The sequence below is a fragment of the Saimiri boliviensis genome, chromosome X (genome assembly GCF_048565385.1).
Source record: "Saimiri boliviensis isolate mSaiBol1 chromosome X, mSaiBol1.pri, whole genome shotgun sequence".
Lineage (NCBI taxonomy): Eukaryota > Metazoa > Chordata > Mammalia > Primates > Cebidae > Saimiri > Saimiri boliviensis.
The window spans coordinates 116,804,327-116,827,690 of record NC_133470.1 but is presented as its reverse complement, the minus strand read 5'-3'; the positions used below and the strand labels follow the sequence as shown (position 1 = coordinate 116,827,690).

General features: G+C 41.4%; 1 long non-coding RNA gene across 5 annotated transcripts in view; it reads left to right on the top strand.

The window, feature by feature from the left end:
- The window catches only part of LOC104651887 (uncharacterized), a 112,557-nt gene extending 96,850 nt beyond the window's left edge, over positions 1-15,707 (top strand). For 2 of the 5 annotated variants that reach the window (XR_012515759.1, XR_012515755.1), the window contains 4 exons: positions 5,758-5,872; positions 7,032-7,103; positions 7,549-7,665; positions 8,499-15,707. This is a non-coding gene — a long non-coding RNA (uncharacterized LOC104651887). The remainder of the gene's footprint in view (positions 1-5,757; positions 5,873-7,031; positions 7,104-7,548; positions 7,666-8,498) is intronic. The other 3 variants (XR_012515758.1, XR_012515757.1, XR_012515756.1) reach the window with 3 other exon arrangements.
- Positions 15,708-23,364: the final 7,657 nt, after the last annotated feature.

Below are 23,364 nucleotides of genomic sequence, written 5' to 3'. Positions count from 1 at the left end.
GGGAAATGTAAATCTGCTGTGCAGCCCCAGAACAGAATGTCATGCTTTCCAGGGCTCAATACTATTGACTTTTGGATTTCATATGCTATTGCTTTCACTTTTTTGGATGGAAACTTGAAGGTTGACTATGTGGTGTAAGTAGTCTTAAATGTAACCCAGAGCAGCAGAGCTTTTTGTTAAGGTTTCCACTTTATTTTCTGTTAACCTGAAAAATCAATGATTTCACACAAAATATTTGACATCGGTGCTTTTTGAACTACATTTTGCAGAATGTCGTTGCAATGGACTGAATGTTCATGTCCTCCAAACATTCATATGTTGAAATTCAAACTCCCAGGGTGATGGTATTAGGAGGTGATCAGATCATACAGGCAGAGTTCTCTTGAATGGGATTGGTGCCCTCATAAAAGAGGCCCCAGGGAGCTAGCTCGCTTCTTCTACCATGTGAGGACACAGTGAGAAGTTGCCATCTGTGAACCAGGAAGCAAGCCCTCACCAGACACCAGTCTGCTATTGCCTTGGTTATGGACTTACCAGCTTCCAGAACTGTGAAGTAGAAAATTCTGTTGTTAATAGACCACTGAGTCTCAAGTATTTTGTTATACCCACTCTAACAGACTGACAGAGGTATTTCACAGGTCTCATTACAAAATGGATGAAAAGCCAGGCACAGTGGCCCATGTCTGTAATCTCAGCACTTTGGGAGGCTGAGGCAGATGGATTGCCTGAGAACAGGAGTTTGAGACCAGCCTGGCCAACATGGTGAAACCCTATCTCTACTAAAAATACAAAAATTATCTGTGTGTGGTGGTGTGTGCCTTTAGTCCCAGCTACTCAGAGGCTGAGGCAGGAGAATCCTTTGAACTCAGGCGGCAGAGGTTGCAGTGAGCCGAGATCGTGTCGCTGCACTTCAGCCTGGGCAACAGAGTGAGACTCTGTCTCAAAAAAGAAAAAAAAAAGTATTAAAAAAGAGCTGAGAAGTCAGAGTTTTGACCCCCACACTATCTTAGTCAGAATTGCTCTGTTTTCGTATTTTATGTGTGGATATTCTCTGTGAAATGTGAAAAAAAATTCAACTGCTAAGAAAAAAATGTATTTGAACAGCCCTGCTTTATATAATAGGTAAGTGATTGAAAATGTGAATGTAAATTTAACTTTTTATTTCTCTATGCACTGGGAACACACAGGGAAACCTTTTGAAAGAACGTTCTTGCATTCTTTGTAAAATCCATACCTGTGGATTTTCGTGAGTCTGAAATAATTAAGAGTGTGCTGGATGAGCAGCCTTTAAGGGCAGTGTTGGGGAGGGAGTGGGGCAGGTCTGGGGAAGGACAGTGTATTACTTCACTGACTGTTTTACATCTTAGCAACAAGACAACTTCTGTACAGTAACAGAGTCCCTCAGGATTACAAACTACTTGAGGGCAGAAACTCTATTACCTTCTTTTCTGTAAGCTCTTTCAGCTGCCTGTCATGATTCTGTAAATATTTCATGTGCAAATGAGTCAATAAATGGTAGGAAGGCAGATAGAGCAGGAAAATTACCTTTTCCTTCCAATTATCTCTTGGCCCATACTCTTCAAACTCACTGGACTCGGCTCTAGACAGTCAGATCAAGTTTATCTTTGGTGCTCTTTGCATTCCTTTCTCCCAAGTACCCAGTGTATCCTCCCAACCAAGATCATTTCACTCTCAAATCCCAGAAAGGGCTCTCTTCCCATGTAGTATCTCATTCCTCAGACCTTTCCTAATCCTCTAGAAGGGGCTCTAGGACCTCTAGGCTTCCTTGTTGTAAGTCCTACTTCTTGCTCTCTGTAAGTCTTAGAGTTAGCATCAGGCCACCTAGAGGAAGAAGATGACAGAAAAGCGAGTCTTCAAACTCTTGCCTCTGAGTGCAACTAGAATAGAACAGTGCCCACCATGTCTCATTGTATCTAAGCACTTAGCCCCACCCAAGCTGAACAACACTTACCTCCCGAGACCTTTTTTCCCGCAAAGGACAGTTTTGTGTGATCCCAGAGTCATTTTATTTTATTTAATTAATTAATTAATTAAGTTTTGAGATAGAGTTTCACTCTGTCCCTCAGGCTGGAGTGCAGTGGTGTGATCTCGGCTCACTGCAACCTCCACCTCCTGGGTTCACAAGATTCTCCTGCCTCAGCCTCCCGAGTAGCTGGGATTAGAGGTGCACGCCAACACACCCGACTAATTTTTGTATTTTTTTTTTTAGTAGAGATGAGGTTTCACCAGGTTGGTCAGGCTGGTCTTGAACACCTGACCTCGTGATCCACCCACCTTGACCTCCCAAAGTGCTGGGATTACAGGCATAAGCCTCCACGCCCAGCCCAAGTCACTTTATTTTTAAGGGCAGATAAGCTACAGAAACATAAGGCATCCGTTTCTTGAGTTATCATATCTCCCACCTCTCATGGCTCAAAGTTACGGTCCTTCAAATTGATATATTGAGAAAAAAGCATAAGCCACTACCAGAGCAGTCATTTCTCTCCCAGTGTGTGGTTATCCTGGCTTACTTTGGCTCACAGTAGTGAAGGAAACAAGCTGTTTGTTTAAACCGTGAAGAATCAGGCAGGGCGCGATGGCTCGTGCCTGTAATCCCAGCACTTTGGCAGGCCGGGGGGATGGATCACGTGAGGTCAGGAGTTCGAGACCAGCCTGGCCAACATGGTGAAACCCTGTCTTGACTAAAAATACAAAAATTAGCCAGGCATGGTAGCACATGCCTGTAATCCCAGCTACTTGGGAGGCTGAGGTAGGAGAATCGCTTGAACCCGGGAGGCGAAGATTGCAGAGCTGAAATCCTGCCATTGCACTCTCGCCTGCGCAACAAGAGTGAAACTCTATCTCAAAAAAAAAAAAAAAAAAAAAAAGATGGAGAATCAGTACTCAGGAGTTACTCCTTTAGTTTCTCAAACAAATGGTCATCATATGCCTGCTATATACGAGACCTATTAACCCACTGTGGTAGATTCTGATAGAATTAACTTCTTAATGTATCATTTTGTTTTCTGTTTACTCCATCAGCAGAATTCTTTTTTTTTTTTTTTTTGAGACGGAGTCTTGCTCTTTCACCGGGCTGAAGTGTAGTGGCACTATCTCTGCTCACTGAAACCTCCATCTCCCAGATGCAAGCGATTCCCCTGCCTCAGCCCACTGAGTAGCTGGGACTACAGGCACGTGCCACCACACTCAGCTAATTTTTTGTATTTTAGTAGAGACGGGGTTTCACCATGGCCAGGATGGTCTCGATCTCCTGACCTCATGATCCACCTGCCTCGGCCTCCCAAAGTGCTGGGATTACAGTCGTGAGCCACTGCGCCCGGTCCCATCAGCAAACTTCTTTAGGGAAACTCATGTAACTCGTTCAGTAACAAAAACAAACAACACTCAAACATACTTACAACTCAGGTCACTTTTAAACCACCGTCTACAAATGTTTCCAGTTTTAAGGCAAAAACAACTTGAGTACCACGTGTGACTATAAAATAATGTGATTATTATCTTTTCAAAACAAACATAATAAGGTGTACCCATTCAAAGATGTAATCTCCCCTTTAATGTAGTCACCTTGAGAGTCCATGCCTTTGTTCTATTGATGTGGCAACAACTGCTTGTCTTTTGGTACTAAAATTAGATATCGCTTCTTTCTTTCCAAAAGCTGGCTCTCACCGCTAAGCCTGGGGTCGATGCCCCTCTTCTGGGCTCCTGTGGCATCCTGTGCTTGCATCAGTCAAAGCACTTGCCACACTGGATTATCTTTCTCCTTCACCTGACTGAGTGCTCCCTGAAGATAGGGACGATGTCTTGTTTGGTTTTTGTACCTTTGGGACCAAGCATGTACGGGACTAGTTGCTCAGTAAATGTTTATTAGTTGATTGAAAAATATCTTGGGATCACATTTTTGGACCGTCTTCAACAACAGCAAATTTTTATTCTTTTAATGGAGAAAGATTTTTGGAAAACAAATGTTATTCAGAAACAAGTTGGACAAATAAGGTATTAATCTAGCTGTCATTATTATTATTATTATTAGATGGAGTCTGGCTTTGTTGCCCAGGTTGGAGTGCAATGGCACAATCTCAGCTCACTGCAACTTTTGCCTCACCAGTTCAAGCGATTCTCCTGCCTCAGCCTAGTGATAGTGATGGGAGCAGAAAGACCTGACTAAAATACTCCCCTACTTTTTTTTTTTTTTTTTTTTTTTTTAGATGGAGTCTCACTCTGTCACCCAGGCTGAAGTGTAGTGGCACGATCTCGGCTCACTGCAACCTCCGCCGCCCGAGTTCAAGGGATTCTCCTGCCTCAGCCTCCAAGTAGCTGGGACTACAGGCGCATGCCACTATGCCCAGCTAATTTTTGTATTTTTAGTAGAGACGGGGTTTCACCGTGTTGGCCAGAATGGCCTCGATCTCTTGACCTCTGGTGATTCGCCTGCTTCGACCTCTTAAAGTGCTGGAATTACAGGTGTGAGCACCGCGCCTGGCCCATTTGTTTTTTAAACAAAGTAATGGTGTGTGATGTTAATGCCTGTGAAAGCATTCAATGTTCCACGCATCACTCTGAATGTAATCCATTCCAGACAGAGAATTCATAGACTTTACCATTAATATGTCTCTATATTTTAAAAAAAAATCAATTTCACTTTCAAGAACAAAGATATAATGCTGCTCTGATCCTCGAAGTGAATAATCTAGAAGGGCTTGCCAGTTTACCAAAATAACTTACAGCTTTACTATGGATTAAAATTGAATCAAAATTTAAGAACAGTATTATTAATAATGGCATAATCTACATTTGGGAAGTATATTGTTTCTTTCATTACTGTCATTTATTTTACTGTGCAGAAAATATTTTTCAATTAAAATATTGATTTCATTTTTTTAACTAGCGTTTCTCTCTCTCAGAAGTAGTTATGAAGATGACAATATATATTGCAATCAGTTATTTTGTATGATTCATGAAGAAACACTTTTTAAAATAACCTTGTAATAAAGACAGAAAACTGTTTCTTCAAGATTGTGATTCATCGTAATTATTTTTGAACATTTGGTAAATCTTACTTCTGAACTTTTTTTCTTGAGACTTGGGTCTCACTCTGTTGCCAAGGCTGGAGTGCAGGAGTGCAATTATGGTTCATTGCAGCCTTGACCTCCTGGGCTCAAGGGATCCTCCTACTCCAGCCTCCTGAGTAGCTTGGACCACAAACCTGTACCACCATGCCTATTTTTTATTTTATTTTATTTTTAGAGGGGGAGTCTTGCTATGTTGCACAGGCTGGTCTCCAACTCTTGGCTTTAAGCAGTCCTCCCACTTCGGCCTCCCAAAGTGCTAGGATTACCTGCATGAGCTACTGCACCAGACTCTGAACTTTTAAGAACTTTAAAACCCTTTCAGGGCTTATTTCAGGCCCTCCTTTATGAATTCTGCAAAGGCTTCATTTTGTGAAGAAAATGGACTTGAAGTAATAAGCATAGCATGAAACAATGTGGTTACATATATGTTCCTGCACACCCATCTTTTCAGTTTCTCTTCTGAGAAGTTCGAAGAAGTCAAGGAATTTGGGGGAATTAAAGTAATTACAAAGAGAAACAGTGTGGGCCAGCAACCCTTCCAAAATGACATACTCTGTGCTCCGGGCCCAAGGGCAAGCAGGAGGTAGGGTGCTTGCTGAAACATTTCTCTTTCACAAGAGAGGAAGAAGGAGGTAAAGTTACTATATCAATTCTTTATTTTTTTTAGACCAAGTTTTGCTCTTGTCGCCCACGCTGGAGTGCAATGGCACGATCTCGGCTCAACCTCTGCCTCCCGAGTTCAAGCAATTCTGCCTCAGCCTCCTGAGTAGTTGGGATTACAGGTACCCGCCATCACGCCTGGCTATTTTGAGTGTGTGTGTGTGTGTGTGTGTGTGTGTGTGTGTGTGTATTTTTAGTAGAGATGGGGTTTCACCATGTTAGCCAAACTAGTCTCGAACTCCTGACTTGAGTTGATCTGCCCGCCTCGGCCTACCAAAGTGCTGGGATTACAGGCATGAGCCACCATCTCCAGTCGGTTATTATATCAATTCTTAAGAAGAGATCTGTGGTGGGGCCCCACATGTGTTTTCTTCCACAAGAGAAACGGAATATGGAATTGGTAATTGGGGTCATGTACTATATTTGGCATTTGTTCCAGGTCTACTTAGTTGAACTGAATTTTCTGCTTAAAGCTTGGAATTACTATTTTGGAAATGGGGAAGATACCACTCTAAGTTGTACAAAACAAGCACACAGCTGTCATCTTTATTTCCCCTCAACGGCTATTAACAGTTTATCGTAAAGTGATAGATTTTATTCTGCTACATGGATCATGAATAGAGCAATCATAAAGCGTATTAATATTGTGAGGAAGCCCTGCATTCTGAGCATGCACATGATTAACACCCATTCTGGACATGAGTAATGATTCCTAGGGTTTCCAACCTCACCCAGAACTTCCTAAAGATTCGGAAAATGAATTTTTCACCAACCAAAACTACTATAACTTTTATTGTCCTTCTAATATCAAGATTAACAAAAAATCCAAGCATGCACTTTCAGTCATGATTGCTACCTCAGAGCTGCCTGAGTCCTTTCCATGTTGCAATGCCCCACCTAATTCTCTCTAGGCAGTGCTCCCACTTCCCAATCACTATCCCTCCTCTATGGTCCCTCAAGCGTAAAATATGCAAGCATGGATATTTGTTCCCTCAAGGCTGTTACAGAATATCCAGGACGCTGGAGAGACCAGTGGGTAAACAGGAGGATTTTATTAAGGTGGCCACTGGCTCAGAGGATTAGCATTCCAAGTCTGAGCCCTGGTGAAAGAAAATGGTTACTTTTATACATCCAGGATGCCATAGCTAACAGATTTACAGAAGTCAGAACAAAGAACAGTTAATTAATTTGCAACATGTTTTGTGATGTACGTTTGAAAAATAGCATTTTGAGAAACACATTGTACATTCTTTGGATATTATCTTGCCCGTGACCTTGTAGGTGGTCACCAAGAGAAACAGGAGTCTTGAGATGCCTGGGAACCTTGCTGAGAATGTGGGGAGAACAGATAAGGTAGGTTTTACAGGGAGTGAATTTTAAGCAGAGCTGGGGGTTAGGTTTTATATTAAACAGCATACAACACAGCAAAATTTATTATACAGCAACTACAAATTTTAAGGTTTTGTTTTTACTATTATTGCTATTATTTAATTCCCTTCTGCAAGACCACAATTCAATCTTTTTAAGAAAAAGAAGTTCCTATAGAAAGTTCATGAATCATCACTTGAAAGTAAAATGTTATGCATTTGGAGTAGGGATATTCAAAGGTTGTTTTGAATTCTCAAAGAGATCAGTATCTCCCCCCAAAAATTAAGAAGTATGGTACTAAGGTCTAAGGCACTAAGGTTGATATAGTTTCAGTTCATTTCAAATGATATAGTTTCATTTCCGAGAGCTCCTGGAAAGAATCCCTTAACCTAAAGAAAGCATTTTTTTTTCTTTCTTTTTTTTGAGACAGAGTCTCGTCCTCTTGCTAGGCTGGAGTGCACTGGCATGACCTCAGCACACTGCAACCTCTGCCTCCTGGGTTCAAGCAATTCTCCTGCCTCAGCCTCCCAAGTAGCTGGGACTACAGGTGTGTGCCACCATGCCCAGCTAATTTTTGTATTTTTAGCAGAGACAGGATTTCACCATGTTGGCCAGGATGTTCTCGATCTCTTGACCTCGTGATCCCGTGATCTGCCTGCCTCGGCCTCCCAAAGTGCTGGGATTACAGGTGTGAGCCACCATGCCAGGCTAAGAATTCTATAATAAGGGAAAAGTAGGCTCTAGCGATGGGGAACATATTATTTAGGAGAGGATTTTGGGGTACTTCACCACATGATATAGACAACTACTTCTTTTTCTTGATCTGTCTGTTTAATAATGATGACAAAGGGATATCTGTGTTTTATTTCACCCTGTAGCTATGGTTATAACACATACCAGGATATAATACATTTTAAAATGTTAACACAAATGCCAAAATGAGGAGGGGAAGTATTACATCCACTTAAGTTTAGCAAGTGTTTACTGAGCATGTACTATGTATAAAGCACAGTGTAGGTGACATAGGATAGAAAGATAAATAAAATTCTATACCATCTGAACCTTCCAGAACCTGACAGTCCTTAGAAGGGGGATAAATAGACACACACATATGACACTACACACACATACGTATGTAAATAATATTAATGCAAGACATACTATGAGATATACTATTGCTTAATATGGGAGAAGGAGGCATTGATGCTAACTAGAGAGCACCTAGGAAGCCTTAACTAAAAGCAGAAACAAGGCTACCGATCCTCAAATCCCTGGACCCTACCCCTTCTCTGAACAACTACCGCTTCATCCTATTTTTCTTCAACATATTCAGAGATTAGGCCCACTGAATTTTAATTTTTTCTCTTTTTTCTTTATTAGGAAATACTTCAGACCTGCAAATGGTATATTAAAAAACCGTAATAAATAACCCGTGTGTGCACTTGAGAAATAAAACATTACAGATATAGTTGAAGTATCCACACACTAGAATTCTTTTACTAACATCCTCTGCTTTTTGTTTGTTTGTTTGTTTGAGATGAAGTCTCACTCTGTCACCCAGGCTGGAGTTCAGTGGCGTGATTTCGGCTCACTGCAACCTCTACCTCCCAGATTCAAGCGATTCTCCTGCCTCAGCCCCTCAGCCCCCCAAGTAGCTGGCATTACAGGCACCTGCCACCACACCGGGCAAATTTTTGTACTTTTAGCAGAGACAGGGTTTCACCATGTTGGCCAGGCTGGTCTCAAACTCCTGACCTCAAATGATCCGCCCGTCTTGGCTTCCTTAAGTGCTGGGATTACAGGCATGAGCCACCGTGCCCTGCCATCCTCTGCTTTTACTAGCAGCTTTGAAAGATGACCCTCAGTGAACCCCGTGTTCTGGTATTCATGCCCTTGTGTAATCCCCTCCCTCTGACTGTGGCCTGGACTCAGCGACTTGCTTCTAATGAATAGAATATGACAAAAATGGTGGGATGTCAATTCTGTAATTAGGTCGCAAAAGATTGTGACTTCCATCCTGCCAGCACTTGGACTCGCTCATTCTGATGAAGCCTGCTGCCATGTTGTGAGATGCTCTATGAGGTGGCCCACATGACAAGAAATCAAGGGAAACCTCTAGCCAACACCTTGTGAAGAACCGAGTCCTTCATCCAACAGCCCAAAAAGAGCCAAATCCTGGCAACACCATGTGAGTGAACTTGGAAGCAGATCCTCCTGGTGGAGTCTTCAGATGAGACTGAACCCCCAGCTGACACCTGGATTGCAGCCTTGAGAGAAACCCTGAAAAAAAAAAAAAGACTCAGCGAAGCCATATCTGGATTATGATTTGAGCTCCTGAATTTTGGGGTAATTTATTAATTTATTATGCAATATGAACTAATATACCTTCCAAGAGGTAACCACTGTCCTAAATGTGTTGTTTATCAATCTCATACATGTCTATAAATATGTATATTTAATATTTGTATGATCATTCCCATGAATGTGTGTGTATATATATATATATATATATATATATATATATATATATATATAAATTGATTAAATATTTTCATTCCTGTCTGACATGGAAGAAGCATAAATAAGTTGTGTTAAGTGTATTAAAAAGGCCGGGCGCGGTGGCTCACGCCTGTAATCCCAGCACTTTGGGAGGCTGAGGCAGGTGGATCACAAGATCAGGAGATCGAGACCAGCCTGACCAACATGGTGAAACCCTGTCTCTACTAAAAAAAATGCAAAAATTAGCCAGGCGTGGTGGCAGGCACCTGTAATCCCAGGTATTAGGAGGCTGAGGCAGGAGAATTGCTTGAACCTGGGAGGCAGAGGTTGCAGTGAGCCAAGATTGCACCATTGTACTCTAGTCTGGGCAACAGAGCAAGACTCCATCAAAAAAAAAAAAAAAAAGTTAAAAAAATCCATATAAGTGCTATTGCAATATTTGTATCATTCTGGAACTAGCTTTTCCCTTATTCATTTTCTACTGCCACCACTCAGTATTTGCTCTTCCAAGAGGTCTTTCTCTCATAGCCCCTGTAACTTCTAGCCTCCTCCCCAGCCCAGCCTTTGGTGTTCTATTCAGTTTACCTGCAACAGTCCCAAGCCGATGAATTAGGCCTGGCCCTACCTTAAACGAAGCTCAGCTTCTTCCCATATTGCTCTCTAAACCAAAATCTGGGCCTAGGCTCTTTAACATTACATGGACTTCTAGGCTTATCTGGATCATAACTTTGGTTTTCTTTGATAATGCTGCTTTCAATAACAGTGTGCATCTTAAAGTTTAATGTGTACAGGAATTACTTGTGGATCTTGTTAAAGTGCAATTGTGATTCACTAGGTTCACAGAAGGCCTAAGACTCTGCATTTCCAAAACACTTTTAGGTGTTGCTGATGCTGTTGATACATGGACCACATATTTGGTAGCAAGGTATGAGAAGCAAGACGTCCATCTCTGTCTTTACAGATATTGTTTTGACATTTTAATTTATATTGGGCAGCAATAAAGAAACTTAAGCTTACCCAGTGATTGAATGTGATAGCTTTCAAACAAGGAAAGGTAGGCTGAAACAAAAACAAATAATGCAAGGAAACATTTGACTCAGTGTTATTTACCTAAAGCAAGTTAAGAGAAGGGAATAATTAGAGTAAAAATTAACGTAATAGATAATAGAAAAGCAATAGAGAAAAATCAATGAAACTAAAAGCTGCTTCTTTGAAAAAAAATTAACAAAACTGTCAAACCTTTAGCTCGATTGACCAAGAAAAAAAGAAAGAAGACTCAAATTACTGTTACCAAAACACCCGAGGTTTGGTCTAGGATCCTGCTGCTCCCAGCACAAAAAGCCAGTCACTGAGACCATGAGGATTGCAAGGAAGAAGGCTTTAATAGGGTGGGTGGCGGGTGCTGCTGTTGAGGAGTTGGGAGATCCGTCTCAATTCTGTCTCCCTGGCTGACTAAAATTAGGGGTTTATTTAGTGGGGAAGAAATGTAACTGTGTGGGAAATCAGGAACTAGGGAAGGGTAAAGAAGCAATCATGAGGAATGAGGGATTTGGCATCTCATTGTCTGGATGTAGTGATCTGGTGAGTTTCAGTTCTTTCATACTTTGTGAGAGGCCCGAGGGTCTTTTCCTGAGGAAGGAACTCAAATGAAGCAAATGAAAGTTTCAAGCTTTAAGAACAGAAGCCTCCATTTCTATGTTTATCCATAAAAACCGTCTCTGGAACTATTGGGTTGGTTTCATTACTAGAATTACAAATTAAAGAGGGAACATTACTACTGACTTTACAGAAATAAAATGGATTATAAAGAAATACTGTTAACAACTGGACATCAATAATTAGATAAAATGAACAAATTTCTAGAAAGCTGAAAACTACTGAAACTGACTCAAGAAAAAAACTAATATGAATAGACTTATCACAAATGAAGAGATTGAATTAGTAATTTTTAAAAACTACCCACAAAGAAAACTCCAGGCCCAGATAGCTCACCGCTGAGTTCTAACAAACATTTAAAGAAGAGTTAATTTAACACCAGTTCATCACAAAGTATCTCAAAATAGAAGATGATGGAACTCTTCCTAACTTACTCTGTGAGGCCAGTGTTAGCCTGATACTAAAATCAGACAAAGATATAACAGGAAAACAAACCTAAAGATCGATAACTTTTATGAATATAGTTGCAAAAATCCAAAACAAAATATTAGAAAACTGAATCCAACAACATAAAGAAAATAATGCAGTAGGAAAAGTGGGATTTGGCCGGGCATGGTGGCTCACACCTGTAATCCTAACACTTTGGGAGGCCGAGGCGGGTGGATCACTTGAGGTCAGGAGTTTGAGACCAGCCTGGCCAACATGGTGAAACCCCATCTTTACTAAAAATAAAAAAAATTAGCTGGGCGTGATGGCACATGCCTGTAGTCCCAGCTACTTGAGAGGCTGAGGCAGGAGAATTGCTTGAACCTGGGAGGAAGAGGTTGCAGTGAGCCAAGATTGCACCACTGCACTCCAGTCTGGGTGGCAGAGTGAGACTCTATTTCAAAAAAAAAAAAAAAAAAAAAAAAAAGAAGGAAGGAAGAAAAGAAAAGTGGGTTTATCCCAGGAATATAAAGTTGATTTAACATCTGAAAATCAATATATCATAGCAATAGAATAAAAACCAAAATTCACATGATCACCTCAAATAGATGCAGAAAAAGCTTTTGACAGGCTGGACGTGGTGGCTCATGCCTGTAATCCCAGCACTTTGGGAGGCCGAGGCGGGTGGATCACTTGAAGTCAGAAGTTCGAGACCAGCCCGACCAACATGATGAAACCCTGTCTCTACAAAAAAATACAAAAATTAGCCAGGCGTGGTGACAGGTGCCTGTAATCCCAGCTACATGGGAGGCTGAACAAGGAGAATCGCTTGAACCCGGGAGGTGGAGGCTACAGTGAGCCGAGATCACACCATTGTACTCCATCCTTCCAGCCTGGGTGTCAGAGTGAGACTCCATCTCAAAAAAAAAAAGCATTTGACAAAATCCAATACACAACACCCTATACCCTTTCATGATAATAATATTCAATAAACTAGGAATAAAAGGGAACTCCATCAACTTGATAAAGAGCAACAAGGAAATATCACAACTAACATTATACTTAATGATGAAAGAGTAAAGGACTTACTCTTAAAAATAGGAACGAAACAAGGATGTCAGCATCTCAACATTGTATTGGGTGTTCTATCCAGGGCAATTAGGCAGGAAAAAGAAATACAAGCCATCTGGACTGGAAAAGAAAAAAAGTAAAACTACCTCTATTTGCAGATAACATGATCTTGTATATAGAAAATCCTAAAGAATCCACACAAAAAGGTCCATCAAGGTTGCAGGATATAAGATCAATGTACAAAAATCAATTGTTTATCTATATTTGCAATAAACAATCAAAAATGAGATTAAGGAAAACAATTCCATTTACAGTATCATCAAAAAGAATAAAATACTCAGAAATAAATTTAAGAAAAGGAGTACAAAAATCATATTCTGAAAACTACAAGGAAATGTTAAAAGAAATTAAAGAAGATATAAATAAATGGAAACACATTCTATGCTCATGGGTCAGGAGACTTAATATTGTTAAAATGATAATACTTCCCAAAGTCATCTACAGATTCAATGCAATCCCAGTCAGATCCCGGCTAGCTTTTGTTTAGAAATTGGCAAGCTGATTCCAAAATTCATATGGAATTGCAAGTGACCCAGAATAGTTAAAACAATCTGGAAAAAGAAGAACAAAGCAGGAGGACTCATACCTCCTGATTTCAAATTTTACAACAAATGGTAATCAAGACAGTGCAGTAGTGGTATAAGGATAGACATATACACCAATGGCATAGAATTGAGAGTCCAAAAATAAAACCATGTTGTCTGTGGTCAACTGATTTTGACAAGAGTGCCAAGACCATTCGATGAGGAAAAAAAATAGTGTCTTCAAGAAATAATGCTGGGACAACTGCATAGACACACAGAAAAGAATGACATTGGATCATGTCCCATACTATATATAAAAATGAATTCAAATGGATCAAAAACCTAAATATGGCCAGGCTTGGTGGCTCACGCCTATAATCCCAACACTTTGGGAGGCGGAGGCGGGTGAATCACCTGAGGTCAGGAGTTTGAGACCAGCCTGGCCAACATGGTGAAACCCTGTCTCTATTAAAATTACAAAAATTAGCTGGGCATGGTGGCGGGAGCCTGTAATCCTAGTTACTTTAAGGGAGGCTGAGGCAGGAGAATCGCTTGAACCTGGGAGGTGGAGGTTGCAGTGAGCTGAGACCATGCCATTGCACTCTAGCCTGGATGACAAAGAGCAAAACTCCATTTAAAAAAAAAGAAAGAAAGCTAAATATGAGCTATAACTATAAAACTCTTACGAGAAAACATAGCGTTAAATGTTCATTACCTCAGCTTTGGCAAGGGATTGTTATTTATGATACCAAAAGGACAAATAACAAAATAAAAAACAGTTAAATTTGATCTCATCAAAATGTAAAACTTGTGCTTCAAAGGACACCATCATGAAAGTGAAAAGTCAACCCACAGAATGGGGGAAATATTTTCAGTTCATTAATATTATAAGGGAGTGGTATCTAGACTATATAAAAATCAATAATAAAAAGACAAACCAATTAAAAAGGGGCAAGGGATCTGAATAGACATTCCTTTGGGGGAAGATGTACAAATGGACAATAAACACATGAAAGTTGCTCAACATCATCAGGGATATGCAAAGCAAAATTACGATGAGACACCACTTCATACCCACGAGGATGACTATAATTAAAAAGTCAGATAACAAGTATGAGCAAAGATGTGGAGAAATTGGAATTGTCCTACATTGTTGACAGGAAGGTTAAATGATGCAGCCACTTTGGAAGACTGTCTGGCAGTTCCTGAAAGGTTTGAACATAAAGTTCTCATATGACCCAGCAATTCCCCTTCTAGATATATACTTGAGAGTAAGGAAAATATATGTCCACACAAAAACTTGTACAAAAATTGTACATGAGTGTTTATAGCAGCATCCTTCATAATAACCAAAAGGTGAAAAACAACACAAATGTCCATAAACTGATGAATGAATAGACACAGTGTGGTATCTCCGTACAGGGGAATATTATTTTGCCATTAAAAAAGAATGAAATACTTACTGATACGTGCTACAACATGGATAAACCTTGAAAACATTATATTGAGTGAAAGAACCCAGTTACAAAAAACACATATTATATGATTCTATTAATTTGAAAGTCCAGAATAGGGAAATCTATACAGACAGAAAGTAAATTGTTGCTTAGGGCTGAGGGGAATAGGGAATAAAACAGTGATAGCCAAAGGACATGTGATTTCCTTTTGAGGTGATGAAAATGTTCCAAAATTGGTGATGGTTGCAGTATCTGTGAATATTCTAAAACCATTGAATTCTACATTTTAAGTGGGTAAACTGTATGGTATGCTAATTATAGCTCAATAAAGATGTACATGAATGTTCAAAGCAGTATTACTCATAGCAGCCAAAAGGTGGAAAGACCCAAATATGAATCAACTGATAAATGGATAAACAAAATGTGATATATCCTTAAACTGGCACATTATTTGATAAGGGAATGAAGAACTGATACATGTTATGACATAGATGAACCTAGCTAAGTGAAAGAAGTTAATCACAAAAGACCACGTATTATAGGATTCCATTTATATGAAGTTCCCAAATAGGCAAACATATAGGAACAAGAAATATTTAGTGGTTGCCAGGGGCTGGGAGTGGTTGGGAGGGACTGCTCACTATTTCACCTCTCTAGGACTCAACTTATTGAATCTGTAATGGAAAAATAATAGTATTAATTTGACACTTATTGTGAGTAATAAATGCTCTTCATAGTGGGTGTGGGTTTTTTCGTAGTGATGAGGATATTCTAAAATGGATTATGGTTATGATTGCACAACTCTGTTAATATACTAAAAACCATTAAATTGTACACTTTAAATAACCTGTATTTACATGGATTATCTCAATAAAGTTGCTAAAATTAAAAAATAATAGTAACCTGGGGCATTCATAGGGCTCACCTTGTTTCCCATCTTCCCGAGATCACCATCCTTCGTCACTTACTATTAATATATAGTGCCTTGAAAACTTGCTTCATGTTGTCTGTCTTTATTTGATTTTATTTGGTTGTTTCATTCAAGAGGGTAAATACAAACCCTGTTGTTCTATCTTTGCCAGAAATGGAAGTCTCCCTATTTGTTCACTGGAGAAACTGAGGCAGCTAACTGGCTTGCCAAAGTTCACACGACTTCGGACTATAACCAAGATTCCCTGATTTCTAATCTGCAGTAGAGACAGAATTTTTTCTTGTCTATCTAACTTCTGGGACAACTTGATAGCAGAAGGTTGATTAATCAGCCATAGAAAAAGCAAATATGTGTGACTTGACAATCCCTGAAAGGTTCAGATCAGTTATCTGCCTTCCCCTCCATCAGCAAGTACTTGCAACATACCTACTCACAATGCCTTTTGGGAGACACTACCAAGGATAGAGAAGTCAGTGCTACCAACTCTGTCAATTAGGGGCTGGGAGGTGGGGGGGTGGTCACCACCACCTATTTGGGAGAAAAGGCTACACTTGAAACATCTCTATGACTCACATGACTCAATCATGTTTACCTATAATATAATGACTTGCTCAAGTGTGCAGCCAAGAGTCAGGAAGGGGCACAGTGTGTAGCCTTTTCCCAAGAAAGGCTTCCCAGAAGAGGAGGGACTTGGACTTCAAAATATAGGCAGAATCCCCTGACTTGGTTGGGCAGTAAATGCAGGACATTGTCTCCACAGGACTAATGTCAAAATGCACATGAGGCCTCAGAGGGTTCGTGGCTGAAAAAAAAGAAAAAGAAGCTTGAGCCTTGTGGTAGAGAGGAAGAAAAGGGATGTTGTCCTGTCCGCTGGGCAGACCTAGAAGATTTTTGTTTGTTTTTGTTTTTTGTTTTTGAGACAGAGTCTTGCTCTGTCGCCAGGCTGGAGTGCAATGGTGTGATCTCGGCTCACTGCAACCTCTGCCTCCCGGGTTCAAGCGATTCTCCTGCCTCAGCCTCCCAAGTAGCTGGGACTACAGGTGTGTACCACCATGTATTTTTAGTAGAGACGGGGTTTCGCTATGTTGGCCAGGATGGTCTCCATCTCTTGACCTCGTGATCTGCCGGTTTCAGTCTCCCAAAGTGCTGGGATTACATGTGTGAGTCACCACGCCTGGCCCAGAGCTAGATTTAATGGAAGTTCTATGGTGAGAGGATAACAAGGCATCTTTATGCTTACTGCAAAATCAAATCCACCTAGGTAGACAGTTTTCATAGAAAGCAAAAAGTGTCTTCCCAGATTATGAAGAGCAGAGCTGTCCACTCAAAGCTGCAGGACAAACACTCTAGACTCTACTCATGCAATCATGCAGTGAGCATGGATTGAGCATCTCCTATATGCCTGAAGTTGTGTTAGGGGCTAGGGACTCATAGTTGCCTAAGATTTGTGGCTTGCCCTAGTTCAGTCTAGATGAGAAGATAGACACTTGGACGATGATGACAGTTTTCCTTAGGGAAAGGTGCTTCCTTTCCCCGACCTACTCCCTCTGTCAGTCAACAGAAGTGGCCAAGCCCTTTCCATTTGCAGACCCACCATCAGGGTCAGGGTGGGACAGAGGGAGAGTCCTAAAGCCACAATAATCCGCAGAGGTTTCCACTTAATGTTGGGATGACAGGGAACACCCCTGGAAGACCAGCCCAAAGAGCTCCTTCACAGCCTGGCTCAAAACTCACCACCTCCAGGCAGCCTCCTTTTCTATATCTGCCCCCCACCACCCTCATCAGAGGCCATCCTGAATGACAGTGATATGTGTAGACATGGTTTAGCTCCTCTGAGAAAGCACAGGCCCTTTAGGGGGAAGGGCCAGGCCTGCTTCAGGTTTCTAACACCCACGGTGGCTGCCACAGGGCTCTGCACTAGGTCAGTGTTTGGTAAACGTTTGCTGAATGAATCAAAGGGCTTTGGAATCACTATCACCGTGAACGGTGTTTCTCTTCTACCTGTGTAGGGCTTGACTGTCTACAAAGGGCCTTGCAATCCCCTCTTCCTTTCTTTCTTGGGATCGTCTCCTCTGCCTTGAGTGAGATTTCTGCTCTTGCGGTCTAGTGTGATTCTCCTGTGAGGCTGGGGACAATGAGGGATCTCACCCCTCAGGGGAGACCCTGCCCCCACCCCCGACATACAGGGAGTGACTTGGTCCCTTGCTGGCCTCCTACTGTGTCAGGGCCACAGCAGGCTGCAGGTGCTTACCGAAGAGAAACACCAGCGCAGGAGTGCCATCTCCCTCCAGGCGGGGTAGAGCCCACTGTCCTCAAGCCCAGAACTTCCTGCTGATTGTGGAAGCCACGGGAGGAGCAGGGGACAGTCTGGAATGCTGGTCTCTCTTGGAATTTGATCTTGATTTCCACATCCCAAGGGGTCAGTCACTGCACAGGCTCTGTGACCTTGAGCTCAGCCCCTGGGAACGGAGTTGCATGTCAGGCTCCATCCTTCCTGTTGAGCAGGAACTGCAGCCCCACTGGGCCCTGATTCTGGACAAGTCTGTACCACCACAGGCTCCTGATGTCTCAGGATTGGCATATCAGTTGGGTTTTTCATAAACTGTAATTTCATCTCCTTCCTCAGTCATTTTCCCCCTTCCTGCTGGTTTTCTAACTCAGTGAGTACCCCTCCCCCTCCAAAAATATATTAGCAGTACAAGCTTGTCAGAAAAAAACAAACATACCCATGTATCTTGGTTGACACTTTGAGTCTGCTAACACCATGCTCAGCAATTACAGGGTAGGGACACACTCCCGGGTGAGCAAACAGTAGGGTTCAGAGAAAATTGCTCTCAAGTATGAGTATATTATGAGGTCAGAGACCCAATTTACCAAATAGATTGATGAGAGAGTGGCTACTCACAGTTTGAAAGTGCAGTTATTTTAAAAGACATTCATAAAATTACTGAATTTGAGTGAGTATGTACTTGTTTATTTTATTCCCCTGGGTTTTCTGATATAAGTTTATAAAAAGAAAGTGGCTAGTTACATCCCACAGCTAATTAGTGGTCTGGGCTAGGACGCAAAGACCATTTTTTCTTCCTGAGCCTTGGCCTCTTTATATGAGCCTCCCTGGGTTGGAAGAGTTTGCTTACAGGCTACCCATTAAACACTAAAGGGAGAATCGAAGGTAAAAGAGTGACCCGAAGCTCAAGGATTCCAAACCATAGTACACTGATGACCAGTTCAATATTTAGATGAAGTACTATACCTCTGAAGTGATATTTGCTGCATAGCAGTCAATGGAAAAACAGGACTTGAATTCCTTGAAGTGGCTTTACACACAAAGTTCTAGCACCCCATCTAACAGCAACTTCTGATGAAGTGAACAAAAGATGTCAAGGTGGAGAGCCGGAGCCCTGATCAAATTATTTTGGCTGCGAGACCTTGTACAAATCACTTAGCCTTCCTCAGATTCCATTGATGCTAATATCTAGTTACTCCCAAAGAGAATCAATCACTCTTCACATCTGCTCTGTCTTAACCCTAACTGCCTCTTCTCTCTATCCTCTGTTCTCTCCTTAGCTGAGTCGTCATTTCACTCTCCACACTGCAGCCAAAGAGATCTTTTGAAAAGGCAAACCCAGTTACGTAGCTCATCTGCTCAAAACCCTTCAATAGGCCTCTGTTATTCTCATAATAAAAATCCCAGTTCCTTACCCTGATCTGCAAGGCCTTTCATGGTCTAGCATCTGCTGGTTTCTCTGGACTTATCCCACACTGCTCCTCCCTCTTAAATCCTAGGCTCCTAGGCTCCAGCCATAATAAACAGCTGTTCCTGAGTGAGCCAGCTTCTCTCACCTCCAGCCTTTGCACTAGCTTCTTGTTATTCCCAGAACACTCAGTGCCTTCCAGCTTCCGCTCCCACTTTCCTTCCTCTAACCCGGTAATATTCTGTATCTATATTACCCACCTGGGAAACCCTTCCCGAGTCTGAACTGCTCTTCCTCTGTGTCTCCCCCGTCACGCCCCCGCAGCATCCTATGCTTCTGTCTCCTTAGCACTCATCAGCCTGATTAAACGGCCTTTTTCCTTGTTGATTTCTCCCACTCACTTCTGCAGGACTGTGTCTTACTCATCATTATGTCCCCAGGGGAGCTCGTTGAATGAATGATGCATGTTTAAATGCTTTGTAAATTGCAACTTGTTACACAAGTGTTAAAGTATTATGTAACATTATTGTGTTCAGATTGTTTGCTTAGTTATTGTTGGCATACTCACCCATTTGAGAATAAAGAATATCATATTTCAAGCACATTATTCTGCCTCCTTCTTAAGCCTAATAATAAAGGCTACCACTTATTGAGCACTTAACCTGGTCCAGGCTCTGCAGTAAGATTTTACATGTACAGTCTCATTTACTTATCATTATAGCAATCTTATAAGCAAGGTTCTATTATAAGCATCGTCCCTATTTTTCAGATGAAAACACAGCTTGACCAATGTTACATAGCCAATTTTTGAATCCAGATTTTTCAAGTTCAAGATCCATGCCCTGCCAAAGTCTTCAGATAAACTATCAACAGAGTGAAAAGGCAGCCCACAGAATTGGAGAAAATATTTGCAACTCACATATCCAGTAAGAGATCAATATCCAGAATATATGGTGAACTCCTAAAACTCAGCAGCAATTGATTTTTTAAAAAACCAAACTGATTAAAAAGTAGTCAAAGGCTTCAATAGACATTTCTCCAAAGAAGACATAAAAATGGCCAATAAAGCACATGAAAAGATGTTTAACACTAATTATTAGAGAAATGCAAATCAAAACCACTATGAGATACTACTCACACTCATTATGATGACTACTACAAAAAATAATAATAATAATAACAAGAGTTGGCCAGCGTATGAAGAAATTGGAACCCTTACACATTGCTGCTGGGAATGTAGAAAGCAGTGTGCTGTTTCCTCAAAAAATAAAAAATAAAAATAATACAAGTACCATATGAACCAGCAATTCCATTGCTTGGTGTGTATATATATATATATATATATATATATATATATATATATATATATAATTGCACTTTAAGTTCTGGGGTACATGTGCAGATTATGCAGGATTGTTGCATAGGTACATACATGGCAATGTGGTTTGCTGCCTCCATCCCCTGTTACCTGTATCTGGCATTTCTTCCCATGTTATCCCTCCCCAACCTCCCTACCCGCTGCTGTCCCTACTCTAGTCCCTCCAAACAGACCCCAGTGTTTGATGCTCCCCTCTCTGTGTCCATGAGTTCTCATTGTTCAACACCTGCCTATGAGTGAGAACATGCAGTGTTTGATTTTCTGTTTTTGTGTCAGTTTGCTGAGAACGATGGTTTCCAGGTTCATCCATGTCCCTACAAAGGACACAAACTCATCATTTTTTATGGCTGCATAGTATTCCATTGTGTATATGTACCACATTTTCCTTGTCCAGTCTATCATCGATGGGCACTTGGGTTGGTTCCAGGTCTTTGCTATTGTAAACAGTGCCACAGTGAACATACGTGTGCATGTATCTTTATAATACAACGTTTTATAATCCTTTGGGTATATACCCAGTAATGGGATTGCTGGGTCAAATGGAATTTCTATTTCTAGGTCATTAAGGAATCGCCACACTGTCTTCCACAATGGTTGAACTAATTTGCACTCCCACCAACAGTGTAAAAGTGTTCCTATTTCTCCACATCCTGTCTAGCATCTGTTGCCTCCAGATTTTTTTAATGATCACCATTCTAACTGGCATGAGATGGTATCTCAATGTGGTTTTGATTTGCATTTCTTTAATGACCAGTGATGATGAATGAGCATTAAAGACATATTTGTGCCAGGCGCAGTGGCTCAAGCCTGTAATCCCAGCACTTTGGGAGGCCGAGGCGGGTGGATCACGAGGTCGAGAGATCGAGACCATCCTGGTCAACATGGTGAAACCTCGTCTCTACTAAAAATACAAAAAATTAGCTGGGCATGGTGGCGTGTGCCTGTAATCCCAGCTACTCAGGAGGCTGAGGCAGGAGAATTGCCTGAACCCAGGAGGCGGAGGTTGCGGTGAGCCGAGATCGCGCCATTGCACTCCAGCCTGGGTAACAAGAGCGAAACTCCGTCTCAAAAAATAAAAATAAAAATAAAGACATATTTGTATACCCATGTTCATAGCAGCAGTATTCAGAATAGCCAGAAGGGAGAAGTAACCTGTGTCCATCTACAGACAAATGGATAAACAAAACGTGAGATTTACATGCAATGGAATATTATTCAGCCTTAAAAAGCAAGGAAATTCTTGGCTGGGCCTGGTGGCTCCCCCTGTAATCCCAGCACTTTGGGAGGCCGAGGTGGGCAGATCACAAGGTCAAGAGATCGAGACCATCCTGGTCAACATGGTGAAACACTGTCTCTACAAAAAATACAAAAATTAGCTGAGTGTAGTGGCATATGCTTGTAGTCCCAGATACTTGGGAGGCCGAGGCAGGAGAATTGCTTGAACCCGGGAGACGGAGGTTGCAGTGAGCCTAGATTTCATCATTGCACTCCAGCCTCGCGACAGAGTGAGACTCTGACAAGGAAGGAAGAAAGGAAGGAAGGAGGGAGGGAGGGAGGGAAAGAAGGAAGGAAGGAAGGAAGGAAGGAAGGAAGGAAGGAAGGAAGGAAGGAAGGAAGGAAGGGAGAAAGAGTAAAAAAAAGCAAGGAAATCTTACAAGGTATAATGTGGTTGAACCTTGAGGACATTATGCTAAGTGAAATAAGCCAGTCGGAACAAGGCATATATTGTATGTATCTACTTATTTGAAGTACTTAGAGTAGTCCAATTGATAAGAGACAGAAAGTAGAATAGTTACTTACTAGGGGATTGGGGGGAAACAGAATGGGGAATTAATGTTGAATGGGTATTCAGTTTTGGTTTTACAAGATAAAAAAAGTTCTGGAGATGAATGATGATGATGATTGCACGAAAATGTGGATGTACTTAATGCCACTGACCATGCATTTAAAAGTGGTTAAAATGGTAAATTTTATGTTATATATATATTTACTACAATTGAATAAAAAGATCCAAGCCCTGAGTCTAACCATTTCTCAGTCCTGCCAAAGCCTTCAGATCATTTGTTCCTGATGAATGTTTGACGCTTTCCCTCCAGAGAACCTGCCTTTTGTTTCTTTTTCCTCCCATGACCAGACTGCTCTGTCTGATCCTCTAGAGCCTCCACATTGGTCAATGTTTCTGAAGAGAGCAGGGCCCAGGCTCAAGTCTCCTGCCTACTCTCCTCTTGGGAAGAAAACGCTTTCTCTGAGGGCAGCCAGCGCAAATCTTACTCACAACAATTAACAGATGGCTGTGCATCCCTTCTGTTCCCAGGAATCACATCTCACATCGGGACTAAGAACACTGTGCATTTTCCATCACTGGTAGCTAATCCCAACAGTGACACTAGGCATTGTTATTTATTGGTGAAGAACAGACATAAAGACAGAGGGGACGTGGCTTGGACTGAGTCACACAGCCAAGTTGGAACTCCAACCTTCCAGCGACTAACCTCGCCCTGGGCTCCACAAAACGAGCAGCTCAAGACTTACTCCTTTTTGTACCCTGG